Raw genomic sequence first — 22,378 nt, 5'->3', positions numbered from 1 at the left:
CTCACATCTTTATGTATCCACAACTTAATTTTAAAGCAGAAAATATACTTAAATTTTATATTCTCCTACATATTGAATCTTTAAATTGAACTTCTACACACAGGCCTGCTTCTAGGTAAATAGCAGTGTGTTTTTAACTTCAATGTCATTATGCCTCACAGGATTTCACTCTCCTCATCTATAATCGTCAGTGTCCTCTGACGCTGATTCCATCCTAACTGCTTGTGTTCCCTAAAAGGACTTTTGCCAGATACAGATATTTTAACACAGGTCTGATTTAATAAACTACTCATTTAAGTGAATGTGAGTAGGTGACCTACTTATCACAGGGGAGATTCATGAAAAGAAGGAGCTCGTCCAATGCAAATTTGCTCAGTTCTCCATTAATCAGAGAAGAGGATACTTTCAGATACTTTGGTTCAGAATTTAAGTTGGAACAACAATTTCAAGTGGGCAATAAAAATGATTTAGAAGGTGAGGGCCTTCTTTATTCTATAATTGCACATATAACAAGTGTTGATTCCAGTTCTTTAAGTAGAAAAGGAATGTGATGCTGTACAAGGAGAGTTAAGATGTATTTTCAAGTTCAACATTGGTCATTATAAAATAAACAATTTATTGTTTTTCTTTTCTCAATTTTTCACTAATAACAGAGAAAACTTATCTGCCTATACCTGCAGGTATTTTGTGAGAATCAAACAAGAGAGCAGTATTGTGGTGAACACTTCAAATGTATACAAATATCAGTCATTATGTTATACACCTGAAACTAATATAGTGTTATGTTATATCTTAATTATACCACAAAAAAGTAAAAAAAGACAACACTAAAGAGTTATAAGTACAGAATGTTAAACAAATGCACTGGAGAATACCTTTCAATAAGTACAAAGTGCTATAGAAATGTTGTGGGTTATTGTGATAATTTTCCAAGAACATGGCAATGAATCAAGAAAAGACATCTGATGACTCAGTGGGTATTTTGGATTGCTTTTATGGATGAACTAGATGATTTTGCAAAGTTGGTCATTAAGATGACTGAAGCAATCTTAGATTCCTGATGTTTCCCAATTTGTAAAAGACCCAAGAACACAGAAATTCCTCCTCTTTCCAAAATAAAAATTCAGTGAAGTGAGGGGAAAAATTCTATCAAGATGCAGGGACCACAAAGGCTCAGTCCATGTCTGTTTTGCCTACCCCACATGGAAAGATCTTATCAAATATTTGCTGAATTCATGGAGGAGAAGCTGGATGAAAAATAAGCCTTCTTCCTTTGGTTGTGTGGCTGGCTCCTTTTTTATGTCATTGGGGCATATGATGCCAGGTTGTGTTTTAGCAATCTTACAAATAATATCATAACATGGAATTCTGAGACCACTTTGACAGGCCTGTGTTGGATTGCTTGTTGTCAACTTGGTATCACTACCCCAGGTATCACAGAAGAGAAGCTAGAAAACTTTTCCTCAGAATCCCCATGCCCACATTAGAATTTGCCTACAGAGAGTCACTGGAAACAGACTTGTAAGATGGAAGAGGAGGAGCTGTTATTTTCTGGAAGCAATTGCTGCCAGATGTCTGAGCACATGTGAGATTCGCAATGACTTGCTGGGGAGCTCTTGAGTAGCTCTGCCTTGCTATAGAGACAGAGATAATTGGTGGAAATTTCCCAGAGATCCTTGAGTATTGCTATGCCTTTGCTGCTTGGGTGCTTCAGGCTGAAATTTCTGAGATTTGTTTTGTAGGACTCTACTCACCAGCTTTTCAAATTTTTGCATATGCTCTTAATTTCTTATATTAAAACCTTCAATACTTTGAATAAATGGAATGATTCTTCTGTTTCTCTGATAGAACTTTGACTAAGAACAGAATCTTCAATATTAAATTAGGGAATATTAAAATTTAACTAAATTCATTTACATAAAGAGGTAAAATAAGTGCTTTGGGGACAAAACATAGGATTTTAAATATGCTATTTTGATATTATTTGGTAAACTACAGTTTTTAGCATTAAAAAATACCTTTGTGACCTAAGAATGTCAATGAAATTTTGCAAAGTGTCTTAAAGTAGAAAGGACAGATTTTAAATTCATGTTTAAACTTAAGTCAAGGTTCAGCCACTTTTTAATTCTGTATATTTGGCAAATTCATTGAACTTCTTTTGGTGACACCATCGGCACCATGTAACTAATGACAACTAATTTACTTTTTTGCTAATTTGTGGTGGGACTCAAATGAAAATGCATAAAAGCATTTCATGAATGTATATATGCAAATTGAATAAACATGGTATACATATATAGGCATATGTTACTGTTCTTTAGACTCATGTTCATAGTTGCTTACATAAAAATAATGGAGACTGATAAAGATTCAATAAATGTTTCTTCCAGAGCACTGAAGCCTTTTCTACTATACCTGAGGGTAAATGTTGTAATGATCTTTTTTTTTAAAGATTTATTTATTTATTTATACAAGCACTGGGTACAGTCAGAAGTGTGGAAGGGTGAGAGAATTCACCAGAGCCAGAGTGGGGAGCAGAGCGGGGAGCAGAGCAGGCAGCAGAGCAGGCAGAAGGACCGAAGTATACTGCTGAGGGGAGCAGCGGGCGGCAGGAGAGGTCTGCGCACCATGTGCGACCCTCCTCTGGTGGCCGGGGAGCAGCCGGGGATCGAACTGGTGCTGCAGAGGCTGCGAGCAGCTTCGCAACCCAGCGCTCAACCGCTGCGCCACCAGGGAGGCCCAAATGTTGTAATGATCTTGTGCAATCCCACCCCCATGAGGACAAGTTCAGTGTCAAGCATAAACATAAATGACTGAGAGAAGGCATCATTCTGTGGTGCTGCGGCTCCATGGGACAGCAATGGGAAGCTTTGCAGCTCCTGTCACTTGATCCATAGCTCAGACCACAGAGGATGGAGGAGTAAACCGCTTTCCACTTAGAAGGTCACTATTGGTTTTGAAGTAATTGGGCAGGGTCACATTAAATAGACTTCTCAAAGTCACTAGGATAACATCTCACACTACATACTCATCAACAGCTATACTCTCCTAAAGTTATTGTGTAAACGTGGCTGGGATTTCACAATGTGATTTACTTACAGCAGATCCTATTTATTCATTGCACTGAGACAACGCGTACTATGGACAAGAACAAGGGAAGAAGACAGGAACCAGCAGTTCAGAATTGCTGAGTGTCCTGGTGACTCTGAACAGATCTTTCAATAACTAAGTGCCTTCTCTTCGTGCTTAGGGGCCGCAGACATGCCCTGGCTTATTTTTCTTTGAGTAGTGTTAAAATGCTTGACTTTTTCTAATTCTCAACCCAGAACATTATATATATGTGCCTGCACATAATCACACCCTACTCTATGTCTCTACTGAGTACTTCTTTCCAGAAATAGACTTATTACAGAATATTATACTATTGCACTATATCTTATATCAGTCATGTTGTTTTCATTATTTTCTTTTGCCCTGTAATAATTTATAAGTTACATCTGGGCAGGGAATTTGCCTTGCCTGGAATAGATCAGGCTACAGAATAAGGACTCTAGAAAGTGTATGGATGAATGAACAAAGTTAGGAGTGTTTGCACTACTAACCAAGCTTTTGGTTTTGGATATTCTTCTTGATTCCCTTAAGAAAATGGAAGGGTTTTTTTTTTTTTGTTTTTTTTTTGATAGTTGTGTAGGGGGCCACAGTTCTTCAAATGCAACAAATATTGTAGATATCATTCCTGAGATTCAGAGAGAGCAACTGTGGGCCAAATTCTTTGTCACATCACTTTCCTTATCTTTAAAGCAGTTCAAACAATTATCCAAATGGAGCTTCATGGAACACACAAAGAATGTTGAAAAGTAGTCTGCTGGACAATAAGATGCACAGGGATATACTGAAATAAGTATTTGTTTCTAAGTTGCACGATAGAGAAAGAGATGTGCCCACAGAGTCTTTTCAAGTCATTCCAAGTTAACCAAAAAAAAAGTGACAAAAATGTGCAACTTTAATGCTGTGCTAAAACATCAGCAGAATGTTTCTCTAGTTCCTGGTCAAGTACTTAACTTCTAATAAGGTATAACTCTTGAGGACAGGATTCGTGCATCTGTACAAATGCTACTTTAGGAATGTGGCCTTTGGGAGGGCTATGATCTAATCAGCTCATCTAAGAAATGCTGGTGGTGTCGGGAATGGTAGGTGCACAATAAACACTCATAGGATGAAAGAATAAGAAACTTCTGGGAACCTGGAAATAGACAAATAGAGCCAAAAGCAGTGAGACAAGTAGTTGCTCCTGGCACTTTGTCATCAGTCAGCTCAAGAGCAGAGGAGAAGAGGGCTTTGATTGGTTGGTGACGTGCAGAAAGATCAGCTTTTCAGGTGAAAAGAGATGGGAGAAAATGGTTAGGAATGAAGAGGAGAGAGTGATGATAGCACTGACAGCCACAGCAGCAACAATCAGAGCGATGACAAGTCTGACAAAACTGAAGAAAAGGAGCACTCACGACTGAGAGAAAAGTTGGAGTAGTTCAGAATCCTGGGGGAGCAAATTGCTGATTGCCCTGTACTTTGGTGGTAGTTGTGACAAGCATTTGTTGAGCAGTTAAGATATGCTAAGCACAATATCAGGCACTTCACATTTTAAGCTAATGTAATCCCATAAGGATCTATAAACCCTCTATTCTGCTTCCATCTCCCTGCCTCCACAATTCCCAAAACCCTCCCTACATACCCAACAGAACTTATGGTCGAGCATATGCAAATTTCTCAACCTCTAGGCACTCACCTCTTGCTCTTATCAGAACCTTGCTCTTCCTCACAAAGAGAGCTTCCCCAATAGCTCTCTCTGGCTGCTTTTCCTTCTATACCTCTAGTATTGGGTGTGGGAGTTGCATGAAGTGATTCTATGTTCTCAAACATTCATTCAAGATTAGTCTCCTTTCTAAAACCCTATTCTCTTTTCAAAACCCCTGATTTTGAATCTCACATCATATTAATCTTATTGTCATCACCAGCCAAACCAAGATTAATCTCTCTCTCACATTTAGGTTCTTTTTACCTTCATGTTCTTGTCTTAATTGTTGTGTGAAACCAATGCACATGTAGATGACTTTTCTACATACCAGACTTTAAAATTCTTTGATGTAGAAAATAATCCAGTGAAAAAATGGGCAGAAGAGCAAAAAGAAATTTCTCTGAAGAGGAAATGCAAATGGCCAACAGGCATATGAAAAAAATGTTCAACATCACTTGTAATCAGGGAAATGCAAATCAAAACTACAATGAGATACCATCTTGCACCAGTGAGAATGGCACATATTAAAAAAAAAAAACTAGCAACAACAAATGTTGGTGAGGATGTGGAGAAAGAGGAACTCTCCTGCACTGTTGGTGGGAGTGCAAACTGGTCCAACCACTATGGAGAGCTGTGTGGAGATTTCTGGACTGACTAAACATAGAGCTTCCATATGATCCAGCAATTCCACTCCTAGGTATTTACCCAAAGGACACAAAAACATCAATTCCAAAGAGCACCTGCACCCCTATGTTTATAGCAGCACTATTTACAATAGCTAAGCTTTGGAAACAACCCAAATGCCCAAAAATAGATGACTGGATCAAGAAGATGTGGCACATATACACCATGGAATATTACTCAGCATTCAAAAAAGATAAACACATGCAATTTGCAGCAACATGGATGGCGCTGGAAGGGATCATGCTCAGCGAACTAAGCCAGAAAGAAAAAGAAAAAAAACAGATGGTCTCACTCATAGCAGGAATCTAGAAAACTTAAATAAGGGGCCAGGAAAAAGAATAACTATAAGAAAGAAAATATCAAAATCAACAAATAACTATGAACAAGAGACACTCTATGGGGGGGTGGAAGGCAGGGATAGGAGGGCTTGGGGTAAAAATAAGGGGGTTGTAATTGTATGGGGAATATAAAAATAAAATTTAAATTAAAACAAAACAAAACAAAACAAAAAACAAAAAAAAATAAATTCTCTGATGTCTACATGAAAATGATCATTTTCTACATTTTATTTTATTCACTCCTACCTCTTGACCTTTTATTGACAAATAACACCTCAACTTCATGTACCTTACTCTCTGGCCACAACCTTCTAATTTTCATTTAATTCTCAAACTATTTTACCCCATCTGACCCTATTATCCATTATCTTACCATATTTTTAACTCTCTTATGCCTCTCAAAACTGTATTTGCTTAAATTTTGTGTATAAACATTATAATCACTTGCTTTTATACACTCTTACCTCCTTCTTCTTTGTCCCGCATCCTAGCATAACACTTCCAAAGGAAAACTCAAATCTTGGATAATTCCACTGTTCCAAAAAAAACTATGTACACAGGAGAGAGGGATGAATAGAGTGGGTGTGTAGGACAGAGGGAGAACTGCAATAGTGAAGGCACAGAAGCATGACTACAGGCTTGAGTTTGAGGGTCCTAAGTAGAAGACTAGAGCCAGAACCAGAATGGGGAGCCAGATAAGATCACTATATCCCCTCATAGAAGAAGCTGCTATTTGCAGCCTGAGGCTATGTGAAGCACCTGCTTTATACCCTCCTACCCATGGCCAAAACTCAAAAAGCAAGTGTATGCTCTCGCTAACCTGAACTTACGCACCTGTATCTTAGTAATAGGAGCAAACACACTAAAATAGGCCCTTCTCAAAACCAAATAGAAAAATTCCTTTCATTTGGACTTAATTATAGTCCTCACCCAGCTCTACATCTATTGCTTAATCACAGGTAAGCTGTTTTGAGGCTGGTGTGAGGCTGTTGAGACATTTTGGCCAAAGAGTTGGTCTTAGGGAGGAATTACTGGGGATACCCCCACACATATTGAGTAACTGCCCTAGTTTCTTTCTACCTGTTACCCTTTGCTAGCACCACGATGCTGGCCATTTGAATAGGTACAAATGCAGTGATCTATAAACTAATAGACACATAAAGGTCCTGGGTTAGAAACCTAGGATTATACTCAGCTTCTTATAGGAAGGGCATAAATCCAATGTTAATATATAAGAAAAAGAAACTCCCTATAACAACTTAAAAAAACTGAAACTTAAGAGATGGAAATATATACCACAAATGTTGGGGTAAGAACATCCCAGAGAAAAGCCTGGACCCTGCAAAACATTGGAATATGCCTGATGAATTAAAGTTAAAAGTTATAACCTTGCTTGCTAAATTAAGAAAAACAGTGAATGATGAAAAATAAGAACATAATAAAGATCAGGAAAATAAGGGACTATTACAACTAGAACTAATGGATCTGAAAAACACTATTACTAAATTTAAAAATATAGTTAAAGATCTCAGAAGTAGACAAACACAAGTAATGGAGATAAATAGTGAGCTTGAAATCATAGTGACAAAAAACACACAGAACAATAGGGAAAAAAGAATAATGAATACAGTGTAAGTGTTCTTTGGGGTAATCTAAAGGAAAACATCTGTATCATGGGGAATCTAAGAAGGAGAAGAGAAAGAAAGATAAAGATATAAGAAATTTATTTAAAGAAATAATTAATGAGAACCATCTTGATCTGGGAAATAAACCGGATGACCTGATTTAAGAGTCCCAACGAACGCCAAACAAAATAATACCAGATTGACACACTCCATCACACATTATAATTAAACTGTTGAAAGTCAATGACAAGGCTAGAATATTAAAAGCATTTAGAAAAAGAAGAGGAACCTAAAAGACAACACCAACTAGACTGTTCATGGACTTTTCAGTAGAAACCTACAAGTATGAAGGGAATGGCAGGAGGTGTTAGAAGTACTCAAAGAAAAATATTTCCAGCCTAGAAGCCTTTACTCTGCAAGATTATCATTCCAGACAGAAGGATGGTAAAGAGAAAAGCAAGAACTGAAAGAATACATAAAAAGCAAAAACTAAAAGAACATATCTGCCTTTTGCGTGTTGATTTTGTATCCTGCCACTTTACTGAATTGATTGATAAGTTGAATTAGTTTTTCTGCGGAGTTTTTGGGGTTCTCTATGTATATTATCATATCATCTGCAAATAGTGATAGTTTGACTTCTTCTTTTCCTATTTGGATTCCTTGGATGTCTTTCTCTTGTCTTATTGCTCTGGCTAGGACTTCCAGTATTATATTGAAAAGCAGTGGTGAGAATGGACATCCTTGTCTTGTTCCAGATCTTAATGGAATTGCTTTCAGCTTTTCACCATTGAGGATGATACTGGCTGTTGGCTTGTCATAGATGGCCTTTATGATGTTGAGGTATGTTCCTTGTATCCCAAGAATTTCAAGGGCTTTTATCATGAATGGGTGTTGCACTTTGTCGAAAGCTTTCTCAGCATCTATTGATATTATCATATGGTTTTTATATTTCTTTTTGTTGATGTCTATACACAAACAATAAATCTGAAGAAGAAGAAATAAAAAAAAACCATCCCTTTTATTATCGAAACAAAAAAAATCAAATATTTGGGAATAAATCTAACAAAAGAGGTAAAGGACCTATACAAAGAAAATTATAAAACACTGTTAAAAGAAATAGAAGAAGACACAAAGAAATGGAAAGACATCCCCTGCTCATGGATTGGAAGAATAAACATTATTAAAATGGCCATCCTACCAAAAGCAATATACCGATTCAATGCTATTCCAATCAAAATTTCAATGTCATTCTTCAAAGAAATAGAACAATTATTGATGAAATTCATATGGAATCACAAAAAACCCCGAATAGCCAAAGCTCTACTGAAAAAAAAAAAGAAGGAAATGGAGGCATCACACTCCCAGACTTCAAACTCTACTACAAAGCCATAATCATCAAAACTGCATGGTATTGGAACAAGAACAGACATACAGACCAATGGAATCGAATAGAAAATCCAGAAGTAAACCCACAGATTTATGGTCAACTAATCTTTGACAAAGGAGCAAAGACTATGCATTGGAGCAAAGAAAGTTTGTTCAATAAATGGTGCTGGGAAAACTGGGTCGCTACATGCAAAAGAATGAAGCTTGACCACTACCTCACACCATACACAAAAATCAACTCAAAATGGATTAAAGAACTAGACATAAGACCTGAAACCATAAAATACATAGAAGGAAATATAGGTGAAACACTACGTGATCTGCATATCAAAGACATCTTTACAGACACATCACCCAAAGCAGTGATAGTGAAGGCAAAGATAAACAGCTGGGACTACATCAAATTAAAGAGCTTCTGCACAGCAAAAGAGACAATAACAAAAACAAAGAGAAACCCCACCAACTGGGAGAACATTTTTGCACCCAACACTAATGATAAAGGACTGATCACAAAAATCTGCAAAGAGCTGATGAGACTCAACAACAACAAAGAAAATAACCCAGTCAAAAAATGGGCAGAAGAGCTAAAAAGAAACTTCTCTGAAGAGGAAATGCAAATGGCCAACAGACATATGAAAAAATGTTCAATATCACTTGTAACCAGGGAAATGCAAATCAAAACTACCATGAGATACCATCTCACACCAGTGAGAATGGCACATATTAAAAAAACTAGCAACAACAAATGTTGGCGAGGATGTGGAGAAAAAGGAACTCTCCTGCACTGTTGGTGGGAGTGCAAACTGGTCCAACCATTATGGAGAGCTGTGTGGAGATTTCTGGACCTACTAAACATAGAGCTTCCGTATGATCCAGCAATTCCACTCCTAGGTATTTACCCAAAGGACACAGAAACATCCATTCCAAAGAACACCTGCACCCCTATTTTTATAGCAGCACTATTTACAATAGCTAAGCTCTGGAAACAGCCCAAATGCCCAAAAATAGATGACTGGATCAAGAAGATGTGGTACATATATACCATGGAATATTACTCAGCATTCAAAAAAGATAAACACATGCAATTTGCAGCAACATGGATGGCGCTGGAAGGGATCATGCTCAGCGAAATAAGCCAAAAAGAAAAAGAAAAATACCGGATGGTCTCACTCATAGCAGGAATCTAGAAAACTTGAATAAGGGATCAGGGAAATGAATAACTATAAGAAAGTGAAAATCAAAATCAACAAAAAACTATGAACCAGAGACACTTTTTGGGTGGTGGGGGCCGAGAGGGGAGGGATTGGGGCCAGAATGGGGCATGTGCAGTTGTATGGGGGAATATAAAAATAAAATTTATTATTTAAAAAAAATAAAAGAACATATCAACGCTAAGCTTGACATGCAGAGAAGTATTAAAGGGACTATTATAAAGCAACAACAACAACAAAAAAGAGAGGTAACAGACACCTAAACTATACAATATGGAGGAGGAGAACAAAAATTTGACCCATCAGAATGAGCATGAGATCAATTCATCCAATGGACTACAAAAAACAGTCCATCATATACTACTGGGTAGAACCTTCACACAAAAATCAATAGAAGTGACAGAGAAGACAATGGAAATGGACTCTATGAAAAAATTAGAGGAAGATGTCAAAAATAAAAAGATAAACTAAAAAAATGATAGAAAGCAATGTTGTTTCAGTAATCACTTTGGATGTAAATGGCTTCAGCAATTAAATGTTGCGGTGTGGCTGAGTAGATTTTATAACAAAGTCCATCCCTCTGTCATTTACAAGAAACCCATCTTACCAGCAAAGACTTTATTTAGCTCTTTAAGAAAAAGTTAAAGAGTGGAAGACAATCCTATGATATTGGGGGTAACACAACAGGGTTTGGTAAAAACTTAATGGGAAATCCTTTTTAAGTGCCTAGCCTGTAGTATATAATCAATGAATAATAGTTATCATTATTATATAGTTTGGATCACAAATGAATCAAAGCCCTCAGTACAATTCCAGGAGATCAAATACTCATAATAAAATGTAGCTTTAGGGCCTCCCCAGTGGCACAGCGGGTTAAGCGCCGCACTGTGAAGCTGTCTGCAGCCTCTACAGCACCGGTTCGATTCCCGGCCAGCCAGGGAGAAACCCACATGACGCAGCAGACCTCTCCTGTCTCGCCCGCCTCTCCTCTCAGCAGTGTCTTCAGACCATCTGCCTGTTCTGTTCCCCTCTCTGTCTCTGGTGGATTCTCTCACCCTCCCGTGCCTCTGACTGTACCCCAGTTCTTGTATGAATAAATACATCTTTAAAAAAAGTGCCTTTAAGTATTTGTTTAATACCTAAAAGTTTTAGACAAAACAGTAAACTTTATTTTGACTTGCTCTTGGGGAGTGGTCATATATTTGTGGTTAAAGGGAGGGAGGGTGAGGGAGAAAAGGTCAAAGTGATATAAGGACCATGGTCGGGAAAAAAAATAACAGAAAAAGGCACAGTTTTGGCTCATATAGTAAGTACAAGTTTCAGCGGGAAAAAAGAAGAGTGGCAGCATTAGTGACAATAGGGCATTGTATGAGCACACCCTATAACTCAGTAACTGGATACTGAGTGGTCACAGGCTATTCTGAGAAACCATCACCATGGCAACCAGGATGGAAGAAATGGATAAGGAGATGGACACTGAGGATCCAGACCATGGTTAAGATCTTGAAACTAACAATTCATGATAGAGCTATTACTGCTCCTTAGTGAAAAGATTAGTTACCAGATTATTTAAAATGAGGAGTATGACATGTTACTGTAAATCTGAGGCAACCAGAAGGGAAGAATGGGGAGGTGGGAGCAAGGGATAGAGGAGGTGCAATGGAGCATGGTGGAGGATTATTGTGGCTTTGGTGGTGGGCATGGTGTGAGAACACGCATTTGTAGAGGTTTGAACCTATAATCCTTTAAAACAAATACAATGATGTAAACCAACTTTCCCTCAGTAAACATAATTGGAAGGTTAAAAAAAACATAAACTGCTGGTGGGAGTGCAAACTGGTCCAACCACTATAGAAAGCTGTGTGGAGATTTCTAGACCTACTAAACATAGAGCTTCCATATGATCCAGCAATTCCACTCCTAGGTATTTACCCAAAGGACACACAAACATTAATTCCAAAGAACACCTGCACCCCTATGTTTATAGCAGCACTATTTACAATAGCTAAGCTCTGGAAACAACCCAAATGCCCCAAAATAGATGACTGGATCAAGAAGATGTGGTACATATGCACAATGGAATATTACTCAGCAACCAAAAAAGATAAACTCATGCAATTTGCAGCAACATGGATGGCGCTGGAAGGGATCATGCTCAGAGAAATAAGCCAGAAAGAAAAAGAAAAATACTGGATGGTTTCACTCATAGCAGGAATCTAGAAAACCTAAATAAGGGGCCAGGAAAAAGAATAACTGTAAGAAAGAAAATATCAAAATCAACAAACAACTACGAACCAGAGACACACTATGGGGGGGTGGAGAAAGGAGGGATTGGGGTCAATCAGGGGTTTGCAATTGTATGGGTAATATAAAAATAAAATTAAAAAAAAAATAAATAAACAAACAAACAAACAAATAAATAAGATGTCAGGGAAACACCTTTGTTTTGACCTGTGAAGATATACCTAGTTTTCAAGAAATGGACATGTCTTCTGTGGATAAATTTATTATGTAGAAGGGAGTCTTGTTCCCACCCAAACAGACACAAAAATAGATCTAGTTTCCAGGAAGATCAGAATGAAAACATTTTACATCTGCCTTTGTTTCAGATAAAGCTAGAGCTTCAGCACAGTATGAGAAGTCCTCCCAGTTATGACCCTGAATCATCAAAAGGGAATAGATGATTTTTATACTTTTCTATTCAGAAAGATTCACTTCAAAAAAGTCTGGCAAATGTGGGTTCTTCAGGATCACCAATTACATACCAGTTCTATTGATGACAGAAATGTACTATATGCTCCTTCCAAAGAATCTCTGTTGAACTGAGTCAAGTAACATCAAATAGAGTCTTTTAAATGATTTTTTCCTGTATTGAAATTAAATCCTTTCATGCAAAAATATTCATCCAAGTATTTTTTTTTCAAGTATTATTTTTAATGTGGGCTTAAGAGTACTAAGAACATAATTATCTGGGACTTTTTTCACATATAAAATAGTAAGCCATGAATGTTACTCACCTGGGTACTTAACAAAATTTAGGCTGTTAGATTTCAGTGTTTGAGAGTTATTCAGGTCACCTGAAAATGACTTTTCTGCCTCAGTTAATTTAAAATTCAAAACTCTCTTGAATCAAGAGCTGCGCAACCAGTGTGACAAAGGCTTTTAGCTAATTATTTAAATCTCAGTAGGAAGCTAACAGGCTAGGAAAGTAAATTGAGAAGCACAGGTGAGACAGGTTTTTTTTTTTTTTTTCTTACTCCAGATTCTCACTACTCAAAAGTGTGGCCCATAGATCAATAGAATCGGTATCAGCTGATACTATATTATAAATGCAGATTCTTGGGCCCCAGCCTGGATTCATTAAATTAATATGCATTTTAACAAGCTCCCTGCAGTCATGTGAACACTTGACAAGCACTGTAGGAGCACAGCAGACAAGTGATGGGTTCCCACTGTGACAGTTTCTAAGGTCAGAGCAGGCAACCTTTTGACTCTTTGGTGAAATTTTGTCTGACTTGTAGATCTACATAATCAAAGTGCTGGGAATACAGTCTGTTTGGAACCAATGAAGTCATCCAGTGGCAGCTCTGTGACAAAGCTGCCCTCTTATGCAACAAATTGAACACAGTTGGTGCCTCCAGGACAAGATGGGGGAAGATGAAGGTGGAGATGAAGATAGAAATCATTATTACATTATCTTTTATGGTTGAAATAAATAGACAGTGCTTCATTTTGGTTAAGTAAACTATTCCCATGAAGCCTGTTGCTATGCATTCATTCATACATAAATTGTAACTTTACAATTTACAATTGTAGCTTTTAAAATAAAACATGATAGATTGTTTCTATAGCAGCTGATGGCCCTGCCTCTTTTGCAAATAGATAACTCATTTACCACAGTGTCATTTTACAAATTAATGTTTCATTGATTGTATTCATGCTAATATGTGGTATCTATGTGTATATATAGGCTTTTTATAATAGAATGGCATCTTATAATAACTTCACTTATTATTACATGGATTTGAATATATGGTTGAAGCACTTAATTTCAGTGAAGGACAGGATTCATTGTCTACCATTTATTTCAAGACATGCACTTTTAAAGAAATAAAATGGAGCCTCTTCCAGAGGGAATAAAGGAAAGGATAGTTTAAATTTTTTCCTTTCATCATTTCAACAATTTCTTTTTTGAAAATCATGCTATTTTCTGTTCTTTGCTATACTTTCTTCTCTCATTGCTGTTTCCATTCTACTTCCAATTTAGAGAACTGGGTCTATTAGGAGAGAAGTTAAAAGAAAAAGAGAAGCAAAATTCAAAGCCTTCCAGCCTGAAAGCAGTGGAGATGTGGCTGCATGTAAAAAATCAGCTGGGAGCTTACCAAGTACTTGTGCCAGGGCCCACCTTCCGCCGATTTGAATTATTGATCTAGGGTGGGGTCATGGTACCAATATTGTTTAAATGCTTCCTTTTAACATCTTTGATTTTACAGTTATAATAAAGGGATTTCAATGTGGAAATGGATACTGAAATTAAAAATGAATTACATGTGTATATATTATCAAATGGATCCTATGTGGAGGTGAAACAATCCAAGCCAAGATTGTTCAAGAGAACATGTCCATTTCCAAGGTCATAGATATTACTGCATTATACTTAACACTGATGAATGGCTTTTGAAGCCACTGTACCATTGCAGTCAGGTCTAATGCTGTACTGAAATGACTTGGGGTAAATAGTATCAATAGCCATATAGAAGGGAAAGGATTTCTGACTGTTGTGTGATCTCTTGCATTATAGAAGTAATCTGGTAAAATGATGATTATTTGAAAAGTATATCAGTGTTCAATTTACTTGCCAGTAATGCCAGAAATTAAATGCCCATTTAGGAACTGAATAGAGACACATTCAGTAGTGGGGAAGAGGACCAATCAAAACCTACTTTGTTCTCTGGGGTCTGCTGCCTGTCCAGATAGAATATACTGAAATATCATCCCACAGATACAGTGGGGAAACTTGAAAAAAAAGTTTTATGTGTACAGTATAGAAAAGCAGCTTTCTTGAGAGACTATAATTTAAGGGCTTGATCTTAGGAGTTCAAGTCACATGGGTTGAACTCAAAACCCTTTTGGAATACTACAGCTTTGTGGCTGGAGGCAAGTTATTGCCATGGTGCTTTGATTTCCTCCTCTGTAAAATGGGGGTGCACAATCAGGTTTTGGTAAAGATTTATTAGGAAATCTTTGTGAAGTGCCTGGCACATAGTAGATAATCAATAAGTATTATCTGTCATTTATTGTCAAGTTTGGATCACAGATGAATCAAAACCCTCAGTCCAATTATAGATCAAATATCCACAATGAAATGTGGCTATATAAGTATTTGTTTAATACTTAAAAAGTTTAGACAGAACAATAAATTTTATTTTGATTTCCTCTTGGGAAGTCATCTATCTGAGCCCTAAAATAAGAAGAAACATCCAGAAATCAAAATCTGTAAACCATAGCTAGCCTCATCAATCTATCCAGTTGCTTATGCATACATAAAAAATAACTTTAAACTGTCTATAGGGTAGACATTAATAGTTAGAATGTTGGTTTATAGTCATGTTGATTGCAACCTTTCCTTTGATTCATATAAGGAAACCATCTCCCCCACTGACTTTTATTTTTTAACTTTAAAAGATAAGAGACTTTTCAGAAAGAGTGTTTTTTCCACAGTTTCAAAGAAGCAGCCTGGAAAAAAAGAATAAATTAATTCAGAAAATATTCCCTTCTTCTCTACACCCACCCCTCTGCTCATCAAAAAAGCTACAGGCACTAAAATTCATTAACATTTCTATGAACATAAATGTGAAATATTCATTTTCATTAAGTAGTCTACTGAATATGGCAAAATCAAATTTATCTAAGGAGATATCCAATGCTGCTAATTTCCTTGACAATGAGGACATAAAACAAGAGAAGCCATGAATCATTCATGAAGTTCAATTTACTTCTGTTATTTTTGGGTGTTTAGCATCCATGAATAGCAAGTGTGCAGCATGTTGTAGATGCTATTTTTAAATTATTTTAGATTAGAATTAATGATTTGGCAGGCAGCAATAAAGTAAGAATAGTTCAAAGGCTTTGCTTGGAATTGTCCTATATTTCATATTTTTCTTGTATTTATATGTTCATGAATTCATAACATTTTTCTATATTCTAATTTCTTTTATAAATCAGGATCACTTTAGAATTAATATGCAGGCAAGCACATAAATTAATTTACTGGTGATGTAAGTAAATCGACTAAAGTAAGAGTTCTAGCTTTTGGAGCCAAAAGAGATCTTTAAGGTTATATAATTAACTAGCCTCTCAATGAGGCCATTGTCTTCTACATTAATACAAGTAGGTGGTCATTTCCAATTAATTGAAGTGTCTCTGTGGGAGAGGAAGTCTTCTTAAGCAGGCACTCACTTCATGAATGGGCAGCTCTGCTCATTAAATTCCAGATTTACCTTCCTGTAACTTCTGCCCACCTGTCTGGGCAGTTGCTGCTGTATCACCAGCACTTTTTAGCACACAGAGTCATATATGGTCACCAATTAAGAAATGCTAGATGAATAGAATGGATTAAAATCTAGCACTCTGTGTGATGGCTAATTTTATGTATCCACTTGACTGGGCCACTGGGTGCCCAGATAATTTGTCAAACATTATTCTGCAAGTTCTTGTGAGAGTGTTTGTGGATGAGGTTAGCATTTAAATCAGTAGGCTGAGTAAAGTGGGTTTCCCTCCCGAATGTGGACAAACCTCATCCAATAGATTGAGGGCAGGAATAAAGCAAAAGACTGTCTTTCCCAGAGTAAAAGAGAATTCCTCCTATCTGACTACTTTTGAACTGGGATAATCAGCTTTTTTTTTCTATTTTCAGACTCAAACTAAAAGATCGACTTTTGTTGGGTCTTAAGTCTGTTGGTCTTCAGACAGGAGCTACACTATCCCCTCTCCAGTTTGCCTACTTACTAACACTGAAGATCTGGGGATTTATCATCCTCCATAATTGCGGGAGCCAGTTCCTTAAATTAAATCTCTTTCTCCTTGTTGATTTTATTTCTCTGGAGATTCTGACTAATACAGTGAGCAACACCAAATATACAGTTTTCCTTCTACGTGATAGTGTTTAAAACATTCATAAATGCTTGTTAGGCATCCCTAAATTTTCTTCCAGATATCGTCATCTCTTACCTCTGTATGAAATTATCTTAACATGGCATTAAAAACTGGGCAAAATTACTGTGGTGATACTTGAAGGGAGGATCTTAGATTTCCAAAATACCAAAATACCAAAATACCAAGCCAATATTACCTCAATTTAAAATAAATAAATAAAAATTTTAAAAGGAACTGGGCAAAATTCTCCAGTGTAGTTCATGGACTGACCTTTGTAGATCTTCTTTGGTATCACCTCTAGAAACTATACTTATTTTGATTTTTTTTTATGAATGTTAAAGTGACACAGTATACAACTAAAACTTAGCATTTCAACAGAAAACCTCACTTTTTTTCAGGGAATTTTCCATAGTTAAGTTAGGCCATTTTATTAGGTCGACATAGTTTTCTAATCACTTGCTATTTTTGTGGGCAAAAAACAATTTTTTTTTGGAAATAATCAAACATGACTGTGGCTGACATTCTGTATGTTGTTACTAACAAGATATTTAAATGAAGCAAAGGATAATATTCTGAGACTCAAAGATAGATTGAGTGGATGCTTCATTAAGTCAAATACATTAAGACAATGCCTAAGTTTTAAGTTTTCAGATCATTTCTAAAAACAAGAAACAAGTATAAAAATAGCCAAGTATCACTGAATGCTATCTTTGATAAATAGTTATTTAATGACTCAAGTGAAACAAAAAAAAACAAAAAATTGATAGTGATTCATCACACTGACTAGCCTAACACAATTCCTAGAGAGTAATTAAAATGTTAAGTTTCTGCCTACTTGGCTGTTGGTAGATATATCTATAATCTTACATTTTTGAGGCAGTCTTAGAGCATGAATATAAAATTATACCAAGAAAGAATATTTATTGCCAGTAAAAAAAAGTCCTGCCTTAAATTTTATGTGAAAAATTAGAACAAACTAGACTTTCGAAATTCAAAAGACTTGGAAAGTTTAGAGTAAAAAACTTTAGCATACATTCACTCAACAAATCTTTATTATCAGGAACTAGGCTATGTTTTTTTTTTGAAAGATTTATTTATTTATTATTTATGCATACAAGAACTGGGGCATAGGCCAGAGGTGAGGGGTGAAAGTATTCACTAGAGACAGAGTAAGGAGCAGAACAGGTGGATCTACTGAAGTACACTGCTGAGGGGAGCAGCGGGTGAGACAGGAGAGGTCTGCTGTGCCATGTGGGTCAGCTCTCTGGCCTAGGATCAAACTCAAGTTGCAGTGGCTGGAGATAGCTTGATAGTGCTGTATCCTTAACCCCTGCGCCACCAGGGATGCCCACTAGGCTAAATTTTAACTATTGTATTATGAACCAAACACAAGTGATACTTTCCTCTGTGGTGTTTACAGTCCACAGAGGGAAGAAACAACAAACAGAGAAGCAAACAAACATTGCTAAATGGCATATAAGAAATTATCAAATTTGAAAGAAAATAACTAGGAAATTCTAATTTAGATTGAATTCTCAAGGATCCTTTTACTAGTGGTGTCATCTTAAATGAGAACTAAAAAATGGGGGGGAGTCAAAAGAACCATAATGAGGAAATGTGTTTCATTCAAAAGGAACAAGATGGTGAAGATAACGAGATGGAAGTTTGGTCTGCAAGAAACAAAGAATTCATGCTTTTGGAGTTTAATGTAATAAGCCAGGGAAAAATGGCAATGAACAAGAATGAAGATATCAAGGGACATTAGGTCACACAGGAACTTGAAGGTCAAATTAAGAAATGTAGGGAGTTTTCTTGGAGCAGTGGGAAGTCTGAATATTTTTAAGCATAGAAGTAACGTGATTTGATTTATATTTTGAAAAGATCACTCTGCTGGGTTTAGAATGAGTTGTGAGGTCTAGAGTCAGGCTTTTATGCCATTGGCCTGTGTGGCTATCACCTATGGCCTTGAATACAGAAGGTACCTGCCCCGCATGGGCGCAGGGCACAGATACCTGATTGTGGACACCTGGAGCATGGTGTGGGCATGCGTAAGTGGGCAGGCCTGAGCCTGGAGGCTGAGGATATAAGAGCAGCATCACTTAGAGACAAAATGGCCACAGCAGAATAGCTATGAGAGGAAGAGACCGCAAGAGAACACCAGAGAGAGCCCAAAGAGAAAGAGTAAATACTTACCAGGGCCTGGGAGGCCTGCTAGCCCCCTGGCCCTCCAGCCTCCTGCTTTGCCAGCCTGTGAGCTTGTCCCCCCATAAATTGGAACAGAAAGAGCATTAAAGCCTGAAAAAGCCACTGAGGGGACCAGGACTCTCCTTTTTCCATCTGCCTGCATCCATAGAGGACCTGCCCTGTGCTTGCTGGCACCATAGAAGGAGTCAACAATGAATGTAAGAAGACCAATAAAGAATGCTACAGTGGCTCAGGTAAGAATTAATAATAATTTGACTGTTAGTAAGACTGTAGAGACATGTAGCAAATAGACAAATTGACAAATATGCATATAGAATGGATGCTACTTGACAATAGATTGGATACTAGATGTGTCAAGGAGAGGAAAATATTAACATTGAATCCTAGGAATCTGAAGATTAAGGAGACTTGAAAGCAAGCTCATTTGGGAAGGAAAAATTGATAGCTAAGTTTTGAACAAATCAAATTAAAAAGCCTTTGAAACCTCAAAATAGGTATGCCAAAAAGAATTTTATGTATATCAATCTGGGGCTTAAAAGAGACCTCAACTGGAGATATAAATTTGGGGATTATTGGAATAAAGATGACATGTCAAAAGAAGTCCTTTGTGACCTTCCTGAGAACACTCTCAGTGGGGGGAGGAGATGGATAACAGGTTCTAAACTATAGTGAGTTGAGAGGAAACTGAGGCAGTAGATAAAAGATTTAAATCATTCCTTAAGTACTTTGGAGAAAAAGAAAATGGTGTGATAGAAAAAGCTCAAGGGAAGAGAGGAGGGTAGACTAGAGATACTTTATGACTAGAAGAGTTCTCAGGTTATTTTTTAGGCTGTGTGTTAAAGAGTGGTGGCAGAGAAGGTGAGATTGAGGATCTAAGAGACCAGGGGCAGAGAATTGTGTGAACCTGAGAAAAATAAGTGCTAGAGGAGGAATAAAAATATGGTATCCTGAACACACAGCCAGGTTCAGCCAACAAAGAAACAGGAACATTTCTTTCTCTGAAAAGACAGTGTGTAACTCAGAATGGTGAAAGCATAAGGATGTTTAGATGAAGACAGATGAGACCGCTGAGAGATTTCGGGTCTGAAATGGTCTCTACTATTTTTGGGTGACACTATCTGCTGATCGAGGGTAATTAGGATGAAGATATTCCTCAATTGTTTCAGAGAATGGGAAGACATTTGACTCCTCCCTGATTGCTCTCCTATGTCCTTTGCAGATCTCCATGAGGTTTGCAGTTATCAAACCTCCTCATGGTAGTTTTATTGATTTCAAATTCAAACCCTTTTAATACTAAATTCCTTGATTGATTTTTCTATGTGCCATTAACTCATTTTATAGCATCCTAGGGCTATGAAGCTATTAATCTACTCCAAGTTCAAGTATATTTTCAATTTAACAAAGTTTTATGGTCTTTCCAATTCACTTGATTAGATGACATTAAAGACAAGCAAAACATCTTTAATTTGTCTCCAAGACCTTAAGCAATGAAAATATTTTTCTGTACATTGGATTGTCACGGAAGAGAGTACCAATGAGGATGTTCTGTAAGATAGGTAAAGTTGTTGATCACAAAAGTATGAGTGGGTTAATCTTACAATGGTGGAATATCTACTTATGTCCTAGCTCATACCAGTCTTTAATTTCTAATCACTTTAAAGCTCAGTTATAGATCTCAGAATTGTCAATTTGAGTCGTTTCAGCAAATAACATGTATATTTCTTTGTGAAGAGGTAAAAAATAGATGAATAACATACTCAGTGTTCGTTAATGTTGGCAAGAGATCAATTACATACTTAGGTGGGAACAAGCAAAGCTCATATGAACCCTATATTATTGCCATTTGTTATACTGTTGCTTGAAGTTGTTACAGGTAAGTTTTTAAATGTTTCCATGGGTGTATCTGTTTTAAGGTGTTCTACAAGATCCCAGGCACCAACTTGGGGCCACCCTGAGAATCTCTATAAGCTTTTTCCTTCTGAGCTTTCTCTGGTGTTCTCTTGTGATGATCTTTTCCTCTCGCATCTCTCACTGATGCTCTCGTAGCCATTCGCAGCTGCCATTCTGTGTGACACCGCCCTTAATAGCCTCAGCCTCCAGGCTCAGGCAGGCCCACATACAAATGCCCACACCATACTCCACCATCAGGCATGCATGTCCCAAGTGCTTCCCACATTCAAGGCCACAGGTGATAGCCACAAAGGCCAACAGCGCAAAAGTCTGACTACAACTCACCCTACAGAAGGGATACATTTGCATTGCACAGTTGCACTCATTTGACTCTCGACCTGAACATTAAGTTCTTCTGGTATCTAGTCTAACCTTATTAGGGACAATTTTGTGAAATACAGACCAGTCTTTGGTTGAGTCAGCATCATCAAACTCAATCTTGATGAGAGTAGTCCTAATAGGTGCTTTAGTTCTAATCAATGATGCTCTACTCCTTTGCTCAATTCTTGATTGCAGGATTCTATGATGGAGAACAGATTGCATAGATTCTAATACCCACTTTACCATTATCCTCGCCCTGTAATCTTGGGCAAATTGTTTTATTCCTCTAAGCCTCAGATACATCACCTCTCAAATAATGTTAGAAAGTCTCATGTTACCGAGGCATTATATTAATGCTTAGCTTTGGTCTGGCAAGTAGAAGACAGTTCTGTTTTTTTTTACTCTTTCATCCAACTTATACCTTCAGGGACAACTCATTATGCAAATCTTCACAGGTCAGTTACTGCTTTGCTCTAGGCAAATATTTTAGGGACTAGAGTTCTGTGGCGGGATGTTGGATCACTTAGCTGATGTTCACTGTGTGTCTGAATCTTGACATAGATACAAGCTGATTTTAATGTCCTAGTTGCTAAGCATTATTCATATGTTCAAATGCTGAATCATTTCAGTGATCATCATGTGCCCAAGTCCTCACCTATTTTATGCAATTTCATGATGACTTTGGGCTATCTATTTGTGCTTCCCCAGCCC

General features: G+C 37.2%; 1 protein-coding gene and 1 long non-coding RNA gene across 2 annotated transcripts in view; one reads left to right on the top strand and one right to left on the bottom strand.

Annotated features, from left to right (window-relative positions):
• The window catches only part of LOC129144719 (uncharacterized), a 36,841-nt gene extending 17,828 nt beyond the window's left edge, over window positions 1–19,013 (top strand). The window contains exon 3 of the long non-coding RNA XR_008549196.1: window positions 18,825–19,013. This is a non-coding gene — a long non-coding RNA (uncharacterized LOC129144719). The remainder of the gene's footprint in view (window positions 1–18,824) is intronic.
• The window catches only part of GABRB1 (gamma-aminobutyric acid type A receptor subunit beta1), a 304,528-nt gene that overhangs the window by 74,254 nt on the left and 207,896 nt on the right, over window positions 1–22,378 (bottom strand). The window lies entirely within an intron of this gene.

The sequence above is a fragment of the Talpa occidentalis genome, unplaced genomic scaffold (genome assembly GCF_014898055.3).
Source record: "Talpa occidentalis isolate TD23 unplaced genomic scaffold, MPIMG_talOcc4v2.1 talOcc4.6, whole genome shotgun sequence".
NCBI classification, from domain to species: domain Eukaryota; kingdom Metazoa; phylum Chordata; class Mammalia; order Eulipotyphla; family Talpidae; genus Talpa; species Talpa occidentalis.
Note: the sequence above shows the minus strand (reverse complement) of the source record. Positions and strands in the feature narration are given on the sequence as shown.